This window comes from Oncorhynchus masou, chromosome 13, assembly GCF_036934945.1.
Source record: "Oncorhynchus masou masou isolate Uvic2021 chromosome 13, UVic_Omas_1.1, whole genome shotgun sequence".
Lineage (NCBI taxonomy): Eukaryota > Metazoa > Chordata > Actinopteri > Salmoniformes > Salmonidae > Oncorhynchus > Oncorhynchus masou.
Window position 1 is genome coordinate 76492163 of NC_088224.1, and position 17669 is coordinate 76509831.

The window sequence follows — 17669 nt, forward strand, 5'->3', positions numbered from 1 at the left end:
TCTACCACTCCCATCCTCACACTGTCTCTCTACCACTCTCATCCTCACACACACACCGTCTCTCTACCACTCTCATCCTCACACACACACTGTCTCTCTACCACTCTCATCCTCACACACACACTGTCTCTCTACCACTCCCCATCCACACACACTGTCCACTCCCACACACTGTCTCTCCCACTCCCATACCACTCCTCCCATCCTCACACACACACTGTCTCCCATCTACCACTCCCATCCATCCCACACACACACTGTCTCTCTACCACTCCCATCCTCACACACACATCCTCTCCACACACACTGTCTACCACTCCCATCCTCCCACACACACTGTCTCTCTACCACTCCCATCCTCACACACACACTGTCTCTCTACCACTCCCATCCTCTCTACACACACACTGTCTCTCTACCACTCCCATCCTCCCACACACACTGTCTCTCTACCACTCCCATCCTCCCACACACACTGTCTCTCTACCACATCCCATCCTCTACCACACACACACACACTGTCTCTCTACCACTCCCATCCTCCCACACACACTGTCTCTCTACCACTCCCATCCTCCACACACACTGTCTCTCTACCACTCCCATCCTCCCACACACACTGTCTCTCTACCACTCCCATCCTACCACTCCCACACACACTGTCTCTCTACCACTCCCATCCTCACACTGTCTCTCTACCACTCCCATCCTCACACACACACTGTCCTCTACCACTCCCATCCTCCCCACACACACTGTCTCTCTACCACTCCCATCCTCCCACACACACTGTCTCTCTACCACTCCCATCCTCCACACACACTGTCTCTCTACCACCCCATCCTCCCATCCTCCACACACACACTGTCTCTCTACCACTCCCATCCTCCACACACACACTGTCTCTCTACCACTCCCATCCTCCACACACACTGTCTCTCTACCACTCCCATCCTCCTCTACCACACACACTGTCTCTCTACCACTCCCATCCTCCACACACACTGTCTCTCTACCACTCCCATCCTCCACACACACACTGTCTCTCTACCACTCCCATCCTCCACACACTGTCTCTCTACCACTCCCATCCTCCCACACACTGTCTCTCTACCACTCCCATCCTCCCACACACACTGTCTCTCTACCACTCCCATCCCCATCCTCACCACACACTGTCTCTCTACCACTCCCATCCTCCCCATCCACACACTGTCTCTCTACCACTCCCATCCTCCACACACACACTGTCTCTCTACCACTCCCACTGTCTCTCTATCACTCCCACACACACTGTCTCTCTACCACTCCCATCCTCCACACACACTGTCTCTCTACCACTCCCATCCTCCACACACACTGTCTCTCTACCACTCCCATCCTCCCACTGTCTCTCTACCACTCCCACACACTGTCTCCCATCTACACACTCCCATCCTCCCCACACACACTGTCTCTCTACCACTCCCATCCTCACACTGTCTCTCTACCACTCTCATCCTCACACACACACCGTCTCTCTACCACTCTCATCCTCACACACACACTGTCTCTCTACCACTCTCATCCTCACACACACACTGTCTCTCTACCACTCTCATCCTCACACACACACTGTCTCTCTACCACTCTCATCCTCACACACACACTGTCTCTCTACCACTCCCATCCTCACACACACTGTCTCTCTACCACTCCCATCCTCACACACACACCGTCTCTCTACCACTCCCATCCTCCACACACTGTCTCTCTACCACTCCCATCCTCCCACACACACTGTCTCTCTACCACTCCCATCCTCCCACACACACTGTCTCTCTACCACTCCCATCCTCCACACACACTGTCTCTCTACCACTCCCATCCTCACACACACATCTCCCATCCTCACACACACACTGTCTCTACCACTCCCATCTCCACACACACTGTCTCTCTACCACTCCCATCCTCCCCACACACTGTCTCTCTACCACATCCCATCACTCCCATCCTCCACACACTGTCTCTCTACCACTCCCATCCACACCACACACACTGTCTCTCTCTACCACTCCCATCCTCCACACACTGTCTCTCTACCACTCCCATCCTCACACACACTGTCTCTCTACCACTCCCATCCTCCTCTACACACACTGTCTCTCTACCACTCCCATCCTCCACACACACTGTCTCTCTACCACTCCCATCCCCATCCTCCCACACACACTGTCTCTCTACCACTCCCATCCCATCCTCCACACACACTGTCTCTCTACCACTCCCATCCTCCACACACACTGTCTCTCTACCACTCCCATCCTCACACACACACTGTCTCTCTCCCACCACTCCCATCCTCCCACACACACTGTCTCTCTACCACTCCCATCCTCACACACACTGTCTCTCTACCACTCCCATCCTCCACACACACTGTCTCTCTACCACTCCCATCCTCCCACACACTGTCTCTCTACCACTCCCATCCTCACACACACACTGTCTCTCTACCACTCCCATCCTCCACACACACTGTCTCTCTACCACTCCCATCCTCCCATCCTCACACACACTGTCTCTACCACTCCCATCATCCTCACACTGTCTCTCTACCACTCCCATCCTCTCTTCCACACACACTGTCTCTCTACCACTCTCATCCTCACACACACACCGTCTCTCTACCACTCTCATCCTCACACACACACTGTCTCTCTACCACTCTCATCCTCACACACACACTGTCTCTCTACCACTCCCATCCTCCACACACACTGTCTCTCTACCACTCCCATCCTCCCACACACTGTCTCTCTACCACTCCCACCACTCTACCACTCCCATCCCACACACACTGTCTCTCTACCACTCCCATCCTCCACACACACTGTCTCTCTACCACTCCCATCCTCACTGTGTCTCTCTACCACTCCCATCCTCACACATGTCTCTCTACCACTCCCATCCTCCCACACACACTGTCTCTCTACCACTCCCATCCTCCCACACACACTGTCTCTCTACCACTCCCATCCTCCACACACTGTCTCTCTACCACTCCCATCCTCCCACACACACTGTCTCTCTACCACTCCCATCCTCACACACACACTGTCTCTCTACCACTCCCATCCTCCCACACACACTGTCTCTCTACCACTCCCATCCTCCACACACACTGTCTCTCTACCACTCCCATCCTCCCACACACACTGTCTCTCTACCACTCCCATCCTCCACACACACTGTCTCTCTACCACTCCCATCCTCCCATCCTCCCACACACACTGTCTCTCTACCACTCCCATCCTCCACACACACACTGTCTCTCTACCACTCCCATCCTCACACACACACTGTCTCTCTACCACTCCCATCCTCCCACACACACTGTCTCTATCCCACTCCCATCCTCCCACACACACTGTCTCTCTACCACTCCCATCCTCACATCCTCACACTGTCTCTCTACCACTCCCATCCTCCCACACACACTGTCTCTCTACCACTCCCATCCTCCACACACACTGTCTCTCTACCACTCCTGTCTCTCTACCACTCCCATCCTCACACACACACTGTCTCTCTACCACTCCCATCCCTCACACACACACTGTCTCTCTACCACTCCCATCCTCCTGTCACACACACTGTCTCTCTACCACTCCCATCCTCCATCCTCCACACACACTGTCTCTCTACCACTCCCATCCTCCCACACACACTGTCTCTCTACCACTCCCATCCTCACACTGTCTCTCTACCACTCCCATCCTCCACACACACACTGTCTCTCTCTCCCACCACTCCCATCCCATCCTCACACACACTGTCTCTCTACCACTCCCATCCTCACACACACACTGTCTCTCTACCACTCCCATCCTCCACACACACTGTCTCTCTACCACTCCCATCCTCCATCCTCACACACTGTCTCTCTACCACTCCCATCCTCCCACACACACTGTCTCTCTACCACTCCCATCCTCACACACACACTGTCTCTCTACCACTCCCATCCTCCCACACACACTGTCTCTCTACCACTCCCATCCTCACACACACACTGTCTCTCACCACTCCCATCCCATCTCCACACACACTGTCTCTCTACCACTCCCATCCTCACACTGTCTCTCCTCCCATCCACACACTGTCTCTCTACCACTCCCATCCTCTACCACTCCCCACACACACTGTCTCTCTACCACTCCCATCCTCCACACACACTGTCTCTCTACCACTCCCATCCTCCACACACACACTGTCTCTCTCTACCACTCCCATCCTCCCCACACACACTGTCTCTACCACTCCCACCACTGTCCCATCCTCCCACACACACACTGTCTCTCTACCACTCCCATCCCCATCCTCTACCACTCCCACACACTGTCTCTCTACCACCACTCCCATCCTCCCACACACACTGTCTCTCTACCACTCCCATCCTCCCACACACACTGTCTCTCTACCACTCCCATCCTCACACACACATTGTCTCTCTAACACTCCCATCCTCCCACACACACTGTCTCTCTACCACTCCCATCCTCCCACACACACTGTCTCTCTACCACTCCCATCCTCCACACACACTGTCTCTCTACCACTCCCATCCTCCCACACACACTGTCTCTCTACCACTCATCCTCCCACACACACTGTCTCTCTACCACTCCCATCCTCCCACACCCACTGTCTCTCTACCACTCCCATCCTCCACACACACTGTCTCTCTACCACTCCCATCCTCCACACACACTGTCTCTCTACCACTCCCATCCTCCACACACACACTGTCTCTCTACCACTCCCATCCTCCCACACACACTGTCTCTCTACCACTCCCATCCTCCACACACACACTGTCTCTCTACCACTCCCATCCTCCCACACACACTGTCTCTCTACCACTCCCATCCTCCACACACACTGTCTCTCTACCACTCCCATCCTCCCACACACACACTGTCTCTCTACCACTCCCATCCTCCCACACACACTGTCTCTCTACCACTCCCATCCTCCACACACACTGTCTCTCTACCACTCCCATCCTCACACACTCCCACACTGTCTCTCTACCACTCCCATCCTCACACACACTGTCTCTCTACTCACTCCCATCCTCACACACTGTCTCTCTACCACTCCCCTCCACACACACTGTCTCTCTACCACTCCCATCCTCCACACACACTGTCTCTCTACCACTCCCATCCTCCACACACACACTGTCTCTCTACCACTCCCATCCTCCCCACACTGTCTCTACCACTCCCACACACTGTCTCTCTACCACTCCCATCCTCCCACACACACTGTCTCTCTACCACTCCCATCCTCACACACACACTGTCTCTACCACTCCCATCCTCCCACCACACACTGTCTCTCTACCACTCCCATCCTCCACACACACTGTCTCTCTACCACTCCCATCCTCCCACACACACTGTCTCTCTACCACTCCCATCCTCACACTGTCTCTCTACCACTCCCATCCTCACTGTCTCTCTACCACTCCCATCCTCCCACACACTGTCTCTCTACCACTCCCATCCTCCACACACACTGTCTCTCTACCACTCCCACTCCCATCCTCTACCACTCCCATCCTCCACACACACTGTCTCTCTACCACTCTCATCCTCACACACACACTGTCTCTCTACCACTCCCATCCTCACACACACTGTCTCTCTACCACTCCCATCCTCACACACACTGTCTCTCTACCACTCCCATCCTCCCACACACTGTCTCTCTACCACTCCCATCCTCCACACACACTGTCTCTCTACCACTCCCATCCTCACACACACTGTCTCTCTACCACTCCCATCCTCCACACACACTGTCTCTCTACCACTCCCATCCTCCCACACACACTGTCTCTCTACTGTCTCTCTACCACTCCCATCCTCCACACACTGTCTCTCTACCACTCCCATCCTCCCACACACACTGTCTCTCTACCACTCCCATCCTCCCACACACACTGTCTCTCTACCACTCCCATCCTCACACTGTCTCTCTACCACTCCCATCCTCCCACACACACTGTCTCTCTACCACTCCCATCCTCCCACACACACTGTCTCTCTACCACTCCCATCCTCACACTGTCTCTCTACCACTCCCATCCTCCCACACACACTGTCTCTCTACCACTCCCATCCTCCCACACACACTGTCTCTCTACCACTCCCATCCTCCCACACACACTGTCTCTCTACCACTCCCATCCTCACTGTCTCTTTTCCACTCCCATCCTCACTGTCTCTCTACCACTCCCATCCTCACACTGTCTCTCTACCACCCCCATCCTCCCACACACACTCTCTCTACCACTCCCATCCTCCCCCACACACTGTCTCTCTACCACTCCCATCTCTCCCACACACACTGTCTCTCTACCACTCCCATCCTCACACACACACTGTCTCTCTACCACTCCCATCCTCCCACACACACTGTCTCTCTACCACTCCCATCCTCCCACACACACTGTCTCTCTACCACTCCCATCCTCACACACACACTGTCTCTCTACCACTCCCATCCTCCACACACACTGTCTCTCTACCACTCCCATCCCACACACACACTGTCTCTCTACCACTCCCATCCTCCACACACACTGTCTCTCTACCACTCCCATCCTCCACACACACTGTCTCTACCACTCCCATCCTCACACACACTGTCTCTACCACTCCCATCCCATCCTCACACTGTCTCTCTACCACTCCCATCCTCACACACACACTGTCTCTCTACCACTCCCATCCTCACACACACACTGTCTCTCTACCACTCTCATCCTCACACACACACTGTCTCTCTACCACTCCCATCCTCACACACACTGTCTCTCTACCACTCCCATCCTCCACACACACTGTCTCTCTACCACTCCCATCCTCCACACACACTGTCTCTCTACCACTCCCCATACCACTCCCATCCTCCACACACTGTCTCTCTACCACTCCCATCCTCCCACACACACTGTCTCTCTACTCTCCCACCACACTGTCTCTCTACCACTCATCCCATCACCTCCCATCCTCACACACACACTGTCTCTCTACCACTCCCATCCTCACACACACTGTCTCTCTACCACTCCCATCCTCACACACACACTGTCTCTCTACCACTCCCATCCTCACACTGTCTCTCTACCACTCCCATCCTCACACTGTCTCTCTACCACTCCCATCCTCACACTGTCTCTCTACCACTCCCATCCTCACACTGTCTCTCTACCACTCCCATCCTCCCACACACACTGTCTCTCTACCACTCCCATCCTCCCACACACACTGTCTCTCTACCACTCCCATCCTCACACTGTCTCTCTACCACTCCCATCCTCACACTGTCTCTCTACCACTCCCATCCTCACACACACTGTCTCTCTACCACTCCCATCCTCACACTGTCTCTCTACCACTCCCATCCTCCACACACACACTGTCTCTCTACCACTCCCATCCTCCCACACACACACTGTCTCTCTACCACTCCCATCCTCCCACACACACTGTCTCTCTACCACTCCCATCCTCACACACACTGTCTCTCTACCACTCCCATCCTCACACTGTCTCTCTACCACTCCCATCCCATCTCTCTACCACTCCCATCCTCACACTGTCTCTCTCCCACACACTGTCCCATCCATCCTCCCACACACACACACTGTCTCTCTACCACTCCCATCCTCACACACACACTGTCTCTCTACCACTCCCATCCTCACACTGTCTCTCTACCACTCCCATACTCTCTCCCTTCTCCCTCCTGCCTCTCTCGCTCTGGCCTGTCTCCTATTCCCTCACACACACTCTCTCTCTTTTTCAAGTGTTCCACCATCACACTTTCAACCACACAGACACTCATACATGCACAAAGGATATAACATGATGCAATCCTTGGATCAGAGGTGGCGTACCATGCAGTTAACACAATGGGACCAGTCTGTGTCCTGCCTTTGACTCCCATGGGCTGTCCACACATCAACTCTACCACATCACAACTGACCTCACACTAGTCCTGCACTCTCAACCAATCCTGAAAGAGTAAGGAAGAGCTGAAAATCCCACTGACAGCTTTTTACAGTGGATGAAATGTGAAGTATGTTGTCTGAACACGTGAATTTGGAATAATAGTTTGTTGATAGTAAAGGTCTTCAAGAACAAGCAATCTCCTAAATCATCATCCCACTCCTTTCTTTTACAACTGTCATTTATCAGACTATTTTATCCAGAGCAACCAGGGTTAAGTGCCTTGCTCAAGGGCACAGACAGATTTTTCTCTAGGCCACTGGGGATTCAACCAGTGATCTTTCAGTTACCACTCCCAACGCTCGTAACCACAGGCTTTCTCTCCCTGCCACCATCACTCATCCATTGCTTACCTACTCCCTCTATCCATTTCTCCTTCTCCATCCTTTCTACCCATTCCACCTCTTCCCAAACCCCTATCTTGCATCATCTTGTCTCTCTTCCTGTAGCTTAATAGTTTCCTGGATCAGTCTCTCTCCCCCACTCTCTCTCCCATCTTTCAAAGTCTCAGAAAGATTACCTTTCACCATCTCCTTCTCCCCACTGTCTCTCCCCCCACTCCCTCCTCTCACTGTCTCTCTACCACTCCCTTCTCTCTCTCGTCCCCACTCTCTCTTTCCCACTCTCTCTCCCTCCCAAAGTCCCACAAACATGTCTCTCTCACCATCTCCCTCTCCCCCACTCTCTCTCCCCCACTCCCATCTCCACTGTCTTTCCACCACTCCCATTACCGGTCTCTACCACTCCTCTCCACATCCTCTCTCTCTCTACCACTCCCATCACACAGTTCAGAAAGATTCTCTCTACCACCATCTCCCATCTCCACACACACTGTCTCTCTCCCCCACTCTCCCATCCTCACACTGTCTCTCTACCACTCCCATCCCCACTCTGTCTCACCCACTGTCTCTCTCTACTGTTCATACTACCTTCCCATCTCCACACTGTCTCTCTACCACTCCCATCTCTCTCCCCTTCTCCCCTCTCCCTGTCTCCTATTCCCCTTTCTCTCTCTCTTGCCAAGTGTTCCACCATCACACTTTCCACCACACAGACACTCATACATGCACCTCCATAGAAAGATTATGCAGTTCTTTGGGACCAGTCTGTCTCTCTACCACTCCCATCCTTGATGTCAGTTGGGCTGTCCACTCCCATCATAGTTCACACACACATCACAACTGACCTCACCATCCTCACTGCTCTCTCCCCCACTCTCTAAGGAAGAGCTGAAAATCCCACTGGACAGTTCAGAAAGATTACCTCACCACTCCTTCTCTCTATGTCCACTCTCTCTCTCCACAAGGATATCTCCCAAATCAAGGCAATTTGGAAAGATTAGTTAACACAATAGTACCAGTCTCCAAGCTCTCTAAATCCCCCACTCCTCACCCCCCTTTCTCTTACAACTGTCATTTATCCCCACTATTTTCTCCCCCAGTAAGGGTCTCTCTCCCTCTTTCAAAGTTCAGAAAGATTACCTTTCACCACCTGGGGATCTCTCCCCCTTCTCTCTCCCCCACTCTCTCTCTTTCCCCACTTTCTCTTCCACCACTCTCATTCATTCTTATCCCCCCCCTCTATCCTTTCTCCTTCTCCCCCTCTCTTTCTCCCCCACTCTCTCCCAAACCTCTCCTCTTGCTTTCATAGTTCAGAAACCAACTCTTAGCTTCCATGTATCCATCTTCTCTCTTCTCCCCCACTCTCTCTCTCCCCCACTCTCTCTCCCCCACCTCTCTCCCTCTCTTTCAAAGTTCAGAAAGATTACCTTTCACCATCTCCTTTCCTCTCCCCACTCTCTCTCTCCCCCACTCTCTCTCTCTCTTCCCATCTCCCCCATTACCTTTCACCTCTCTCTTTCACTCCCTCCTCTCTCTCCATAAGTTCTCTCTCTCTCCTCCCTCTTTCAAGAGAAAGATTACCTTTCACCATCTCCTTCTCTCTCCCCCCCTCTCTCCCCCTCTCCCCCCACTCTCTCTCCCTCTTTCAAAGTTCAGAAAGATTACTCTTTCCCTTCTCTCCCTCTCTCTCCCCCCACTCTCTCTCCCCACTCTCTCTTCCTCCTCTCTTTCATCTCAGAAAGATTCCCCCTTCTCTCTCCCCCCACTCTCTCTCCCCACTCTCTCTCCCTCTTTCAAAGTTCAGAAAGATTACCTTTCACCATCTCCTTCTCTCTCTCCCCCCTCTCTCTCTCTCCTCTCTTTCATAGTTCTCACTCCCCCACTCTCTCTCCCCCACTCTCTCTCCCCCCACTCTCTCCTCTCTCTCTCCCTCTCTTTCATAGTTCAGAAAGATTACCTACCACCATCTTCTTCTCTCTCTCCCACTCTCTCTCCCCCACTCTCTCTCTCCCTCTTTCAAAGTTCAGAAAGATTACCTTTCACCATCTCCCCTTCTCTCTCCCCCACTCTCTCTCTCCCCCACTCTCTCTCTCTCTCCCTCTCTTTCATAGTTCAGAAAGATTACCTTTCACCATCTCCTTCTCTCTCCCCCACTCTCTCCCCTCACTCTCTCTCCACTCTTTCAAAGTTCAGAAAGATTACCTTTCACCATCTCCTTCTCTCCCACTCTCTCTCCCCCACTCTCTCTCCCTCTCTTTCATAGTTCAGAAAGATTACCTTTCACCATCTCCTTCTCTCTCCCCCACTCTCTCTCCCCCCCCACTCTCTCCCCCCCCACTCTCTCCCCCACTCTCTCTCCCTCTTTCAAAGTTCAGAAAGATTACCTTTCACCATCTCCTTCTCTCTCCCCCCACTCTCTCTCCCCCCACTCTCTCTCCCTCTCTTTCATAGTTCAGAAAGATTACCTTTCACCATCTCCTTCTCTCTCCCCCCACTCTCTCTCCCTCTCTTTCATAGTTCAGAAAGATTACCTTTCACCATCTCCTTCTCTCTCCCCCACTCCTCTCCCCCCACTCTCTCTCCCCCCACTCTCTCTCCCTCTCTTTCATAGTTCAGAAAGATTACCTTTCACCATCTCCTTCTCTCTCCCCCCACTCTCTCTCCCCCCACTCTCTCTTCTCTCCTCTCTCTCCCCCACACTCTCTCCCCCCCCACTCTCTCCCCACTCTCTCTCCCCCACTCTCTCTCCCTCTCTTTCATAGTTCAGAAAGATTACCTTTCACCATCTCCTTCTCTCTCCCCCCACTCTCTCTCCCTCCACTCTCTCTCATAGTTCAGATGGATCACAAAGTCTCTGCAGCCACCTATTAATGTTCACTGTGGAGTCTGAGGCCGATAAATCGTGTCCATAAAAGGGAGAGAACACACTCAGTCACTTAATCACAGAAAACTACGAAACACATGAGCCGAGTCTCACACACACACAAACAAAATGCCCTATTCATTAGATTCATTGTGTGTGTGTGTGTGTGTGTGTGTGTGTGTGTGTGTGTGTGTGTGTGTGTGTGTGTGTGTGTGTGTGTGTGTGTGTGTGTGTGTGTGTGTGTGTGTGTGTGTGTGTATGTGTGTGTGCCCATGGAAATTGAGATTTTAGTTTCCTCATGGCCATGTCTGCCCTCCTCTTATAAGAGAAATAAGGACTATTCGGCTAAACTGATGTTTTTACTCATCTATGAATGAACTAACAACATTAGGGACAATGATTCAGTACTCTATGAATGAACTAACAACATTAGGGACAATGATTCAGTACTCTATGAATGCCTCTTATCTAACTAGCTGTGATTCATTTCTCTAACATGGATGTCAGGCATCAGGCAACTCACACAGCATGAGACCAACTCTTCACCAGGAAACATGAGCACTGACAAACACAGCAACATCAACAAAGACATAATCTGTAACTGCAGTAATGCTCCGGTCGTTGGGTCTCTGACTGTGCTCCAATGTGTTTGTGTGTGGGTTGTGTTTTTGTGAGTGAGTGAGTGTGCACACGTGCACTTGTACGTGAGGTGCGTGCGTGTGTCTATGTGCAAGTGTTTGTACGTGCGCAGTGTTTGGTGTATGTACAGGGACTTTGGGGGGTAGGATAAGGGAATGTCTGGCAGAGGGCCAGGGTCCCTAAGAGGAGAACACTGGGCTTATCAGAACAGGCACATGGCCCCAGCTCTACTCCCCTCACTCACTGTCAAAGCTACCATGCCCATACACTATCCTCTGAAAGAGAGGGGGAGAAAGTATAGTGGAGGGTGGAGGATGAAAGGATATGGGGTCGGAGAGATAGAGGGGGAGAGTACGAATGAGAGGGTGGAGGGATATGGGGTCTGAGAGATAGAGGGGGAGAGTACGATGGAGAGGGTGGAGGGATATGGGGTCTGAGAGATAGAGGGGGAGAGTACGAAGGAGAGGGTGGAGGGATATGGGGTCTGAGAGATAGAGGGGGAGAGTACGATGGAGAGGGTGGAGGGATATGGGGTCTGAGAGATAGAGGGGGAGAGTACGATGGAGAGGGTGGAGGGATATGGGTCTGAGAGATAGAGGGGGAGAGTACGATGGAGAGGGTGGAGGGATATGGGGTCTGAGGGATAGAGGGGGAGAGTACGATGGAGAGGGTGGAGGGATATGGGGTCTGAGAGATAGAGGGGGAGAGTACGAAGGAGAGGGTGGAGGGATATGGGGTCTGAGAGATAGAGGGGGAGAGTACGATGGAGAGGGTGGAGGGATATGGGGTCTGAGAGATAGAGGGGGAGAGGGATATGGGGTCTGAGAGAAGGGGGAGAGAGATGGAGAGGGTGGAGGGATATGGGGCCTGAGAGATAGAGGGGGAGAGTACGAAGGAGAGGGTGGAGGGATATGGGGTCTGAGAGATAGAGGGGGAGAGTACGATGGAGAGGGTGGAGGGATATGGGGTCTGAGAGATAGAGGGGGAGAGTATGATGGAGAGGGTGGAGGGATATGGGGTCTGAGAGATAGAGGGGGAGAGTACGATGGAGAGGGTGGAGGGATATGGGGTCTGAGAGATAGAGGGGGAGAGTACGATGGAGAGGGTGGAGGGATATGGGGTCTGAGAGATAGAGGGGGAGAGTACGATGGAGAGGGTGGAGGGATATGGGGTCTGAGAGATAGAGGGGGAGAGTACGATGGAGAGGGTGGAGGGATATGGGGTCTGAGAGATAGAGGGGGAGAGTACGATGGAGAGGGTGGAGGGATATGGGGTCTGAGAGATAGAGGGGGAGAGTACGATGGAGAGGGTGGAGGGATATGGGGTCTGAGAGATAGAGGGGGAGAGTACGATGGAGAGGGTGGAGGGATATGGGGTCTGAGAAATAGAGGGGGAGAGTACGATGGAGAGGGTGGAGGGATATGGGGTCTGAGAGATAGAGGGGGAGAGTACGATGGAGAGGGTGGAGGGATATCCAGAGAAAGAGGGAGAAGGAAGAGGGATAGAGGACAGAGAAAGAGGAGAGGGAGAGGTATGATGGATAGAGAAAAAGAGGGGAAGGGGAGCAAAATGAAAGAAGTCAAGTTAGAGAAAATATTAACAGCAAAAGAGAGAAACACAGAAGGAGAGAAATTAAATAAAAAGTCCTTCAGTCTGTAAAAGAATGAGGTGACTACAAAGACCAAGAGCATCAAGGAGAGAAAGAGAGTGAGAGAGAGGGGGGAGAGAGAGAGAGAGAGAGAGAGAGAGAGAGAGAGAGAGAGAGAGAGAGAGAGAGAGAGAGAGAGAGAGAGAGAGAGAGAGAGAGAGAGAGAGAGAGAGAGAATAAGTGATGAGAGGTCAGGTTTGGTAATGTGTGGCGTAGGGAGTGTCAGCATGTTTCTGTATAATGAGAAGCCAGGTCAGTGGAGTGTGGAGGTCAGCATGAACTTCCCTAGAGGAGCTTGGACTCTGTGCTAAAGTCCCCCGATTACCTTACTATTCACTCTGTCTCCACCATAACTGTCAAGGAGCCAGGGAGGGAGGGAGTGTCTGTATGTGTCCTCGTAGAAGTGTGTTTGCGTGCGTACAACCTTGCGTGTCCTCTGAAGTGGTGTGTATGAATGAGTCGAACCTGTGTGTTTATGTGCGCTCAGCCATTGTAAATATTCTGTCTAGATGAGAACAGCTGTCCCAGTCTAACAGATGAAGTCTAGCCGGAGCCACAAACCCAATCTCCAATATTTATACCTGTTCATTTGCAAGTCCCAATGCAGGTAGCTGCTGTTACTATAGCGACAACGGAAGAGGAGAGTTTGGATTTCTAAAGTCAACTGTCAGCAGGATAAAGGTAGAAAGGTAGGCTGTTGGTGTCAATTTCTATAGCTGTAAAGATACACTGAACAACACCTCACTGGGCACAGAAGTCAGTTCAACGTGTACTTTTTATTATTGAATATTTAAAAAACATACAATATACTTGCAGTGAAGCCGCTCAACAACTACATCACAGTGCAGAGGGAACACCCCCCTATCCACATCGATGGAACAGTAGTGGAGAGAGTAGCAAGTTTTAAGTTCCTCGGCATACACATCTCAGACAAACTGAATTGGTCCACTCACACAGACACCATCGTGAACATTTACATTTAAGTCATTTAGCAGACGCTCTTATCCAGAGCGACTTAGAAGGCGCAGCAGCGCCTCTTCAACCTCAGGAGGCTGAAGAAATTCGGCTTGTCACCAAAAGCACTCACAAACTTCTACAGAGGCACAATCGAGAGCATCCTGGCGGGCTGTATCACCGCCTGGTAGGGCAACTGCTCCGCCCTCAACCGTAAGGCTCTCCAGAGGGTAGTGAGGTCTGCACAACGCATCACCGGGGGCAAACTACCTGCCCTCCAGGACACCTACACCACCCGATGTTACAGGAAGGCCATAAAGATCATCAAGGACATCAACCACCCGAGCCACTGCCTGTTCACCCCGCTATCATCCAGAAGGCGAGGTCAGTACAGGTGCATCAAAGCTGGGACCGAGAGACTGAAAAACAGCTTCTATCTCAAGGCCATCAGACTGTTAAACAGCCACCACTAACATTGAGTGGCTGCTGCCAACACTGACACTGACTCAACTCCAGCCACTTTAATAATGGGAATTGATGGGAAATGATGTAAATATATCACTAGCCACTTTAAACAATGCTACCTTATATAATGTTACTTACCCTACATTATTCATCTCATATGCATACGTATATACTGTACTCTATATCATCGACTGCATCCTTATGTAATACATGTATCACTAGCCACTTTAACTATGCCACTTTGTTTACATACTCATCTCATATGTATATACTGTACTCGATACCATCTACTGTATCTTGCCTATGCTGCTCTGTACCATCACTCATTCATATATCCTTATGTACATATTCTTTATCCCCTTACACTGTGTATAAGACAGTAGTTTAGGAATTGTTAGTTAGATTACTTGTTGGTTATTACTGCATTGTCGGAACTAGAAGCACAAGCATTTCGCTACACTCGCATTAAAATCTGCTAATCATGTGTATGTGACAAATAAAATTTGATTTGATTTGATTTGATTAGTCATCCAACAGCGTCCCATTCAGAGCGACACACAGAAGCAACCAGAGTCAACGCCCTGCTCAAGGGCACGTCAACAGATCTCCCACAAGGTACAACAAAAAAACGGGGAACTGAACCAGCAATCCATCAGCCACCTGCCCTAGTTCCCAACCACCAGGCCACCAGCCCTCCAAGATCCCCCCCCCCCCACAGTTCCCCAAGAGCTGCCCCTCGACCATCCAAGACCCCTCCCACAGCCCCCCCCCCAAGAAAATATATATATTTTTAAATCCATTCCCCACTCCCCAAATAACCAATAAAATGAACAAAAGAGGAAAACACAAAGACAAAGGAAAACAGAAAATAACAATATGCAAAAAAACAAAAGACATCATGGACAACAAAAATCATAACAGCAAGGCCAACGGAATATGTTTGAGTGCATTATTGGCACTTTTTACCTGTGTGTGTATTTGACTGAGAGTGTGTGTATATGCATGTGTATAAACACCTGCAAAGCATCAGCCACAGGCAACCTGGCATTAGCTGCAAAAACACTGCCCCTCAGTGTCATTCAAACTTACTCTTTGTTGTTTTATTTTGGCTTTATTTTTTATGCTTTTATCTCTGACTGTCTAGTTTTGATTTACATTTGGTTGAGTTGTCAACTAATTTGAATAAAATGTGAAATCAACATTCAACATTCAATATGTCAAATCAAATCACATTTTATTTATCACATATACATGTTTAGCAGATGTTATCGCAGGTGTAGCGAAATGCTTGTGTTTCTAGCTCTAACAGTGCAGTAATATCTAACAGTAATATCTAACATTTTCAAAACAATAAATACAAATCTAAAGTAAAGGAATGGAATAAAGAATAAATAAATATTTGGGCGGGCAGTCAGAGCGGCAAAGTCTAAGATACATTAGAATAGGATAGAAAACAGTATACATATGAGATGAATAATGCAAAATATGTAAATATTATTAAAGTGACTAGTGTTCCATTATTAAAGTGGCCAGTGATTCCAAGTCTATGTATATAGGGCAGCAGCCTATAATGTGCTAGTAATGCCTATTTATCAGTATTTAACAGTCTGAACGCCTAGAGATAGAAGCTGTTTTTCAGTCTCTCGGTCCCAGCTTTGATGCATCTGTACTGACTTCACGTTCTGGATGATAGCAGGGTGAACAGGCAGTGGCTCAGGTGATTGTTGTCCTTGATAATCTTTTTTGCCTTACTATGACATCGGGTGCAGTAGGTGTCCTGGAGGGCAGGTAGATTGCCCTTGGTGATGCGTTGGGCAGACCGCACCACCCTCTGGAGAGCCATGTGGTTGAGGGCAGTGCAGTTGCCCTACCAGGCGGTGATACAGCCAGACAGGATGCTCATAATTAGGCATCTGTAAAAATGTCTGAGGATTTTAGGTGCCAAAACAAATTTCCTCAGCCTCCTGAGGTTGAAGAGGTAACTTGAAGCTTTCCACCTTCGACACTGCTGTCCCGTCAACCTGGATGGGGGGTGTTCCCTCTGCCGTTTCCTGAAGTCAACGATCAGCTCCTTTGTTTTGTTGATGTTGGGTGAGAGGTTGTTTTCCTGGCACCACACTCCCAGGGCCCTCACATCCTCCCTGTAGGCTCTCTCGTTATTGTTGGCGGTAAGCAAATTTAAGTGGGTCTAGTGTGTCAGGTAAGGTAGAGGTGATATGATCCCTGACTAGTCATTTAGTTCAGTTACCTTTACTTTCTTGGGTACAGGAACAATGGTGGCCATCTTGAAGCATGTGGGGACAGCAGACTGGGATAGGGAGAGATTGAATATGTCCGTAAACCCTCCAGCCAGCTGGTCTGCGCCTGCTCTGCGGACGCGGTTAGAGATAACACCCGCAAGGCTGCCGGCCCAGATGGTAACACACGTACATGTCTTACTCACATCAGCCACGGAGAAGGAGAGCCCACAATACTTGGTAGCCAGCCGAGTCAGTGGCACTGTGTTATCCTCAAAGTGGGCAAAGGTGTTTAGCTTGTCCAGAAGCAAGATGTTGGTGTTCATGACGTGGCTGGTTTTCCTTTTGTAGTCCGTGATTGTCTGTAGTCCCTGCCACATGTCTCGTGTCTGAGCCGTTGAATTGTGATATACCCATTCACCTTGCCATGGTTAAATGTGGGGGTTCGCGCTT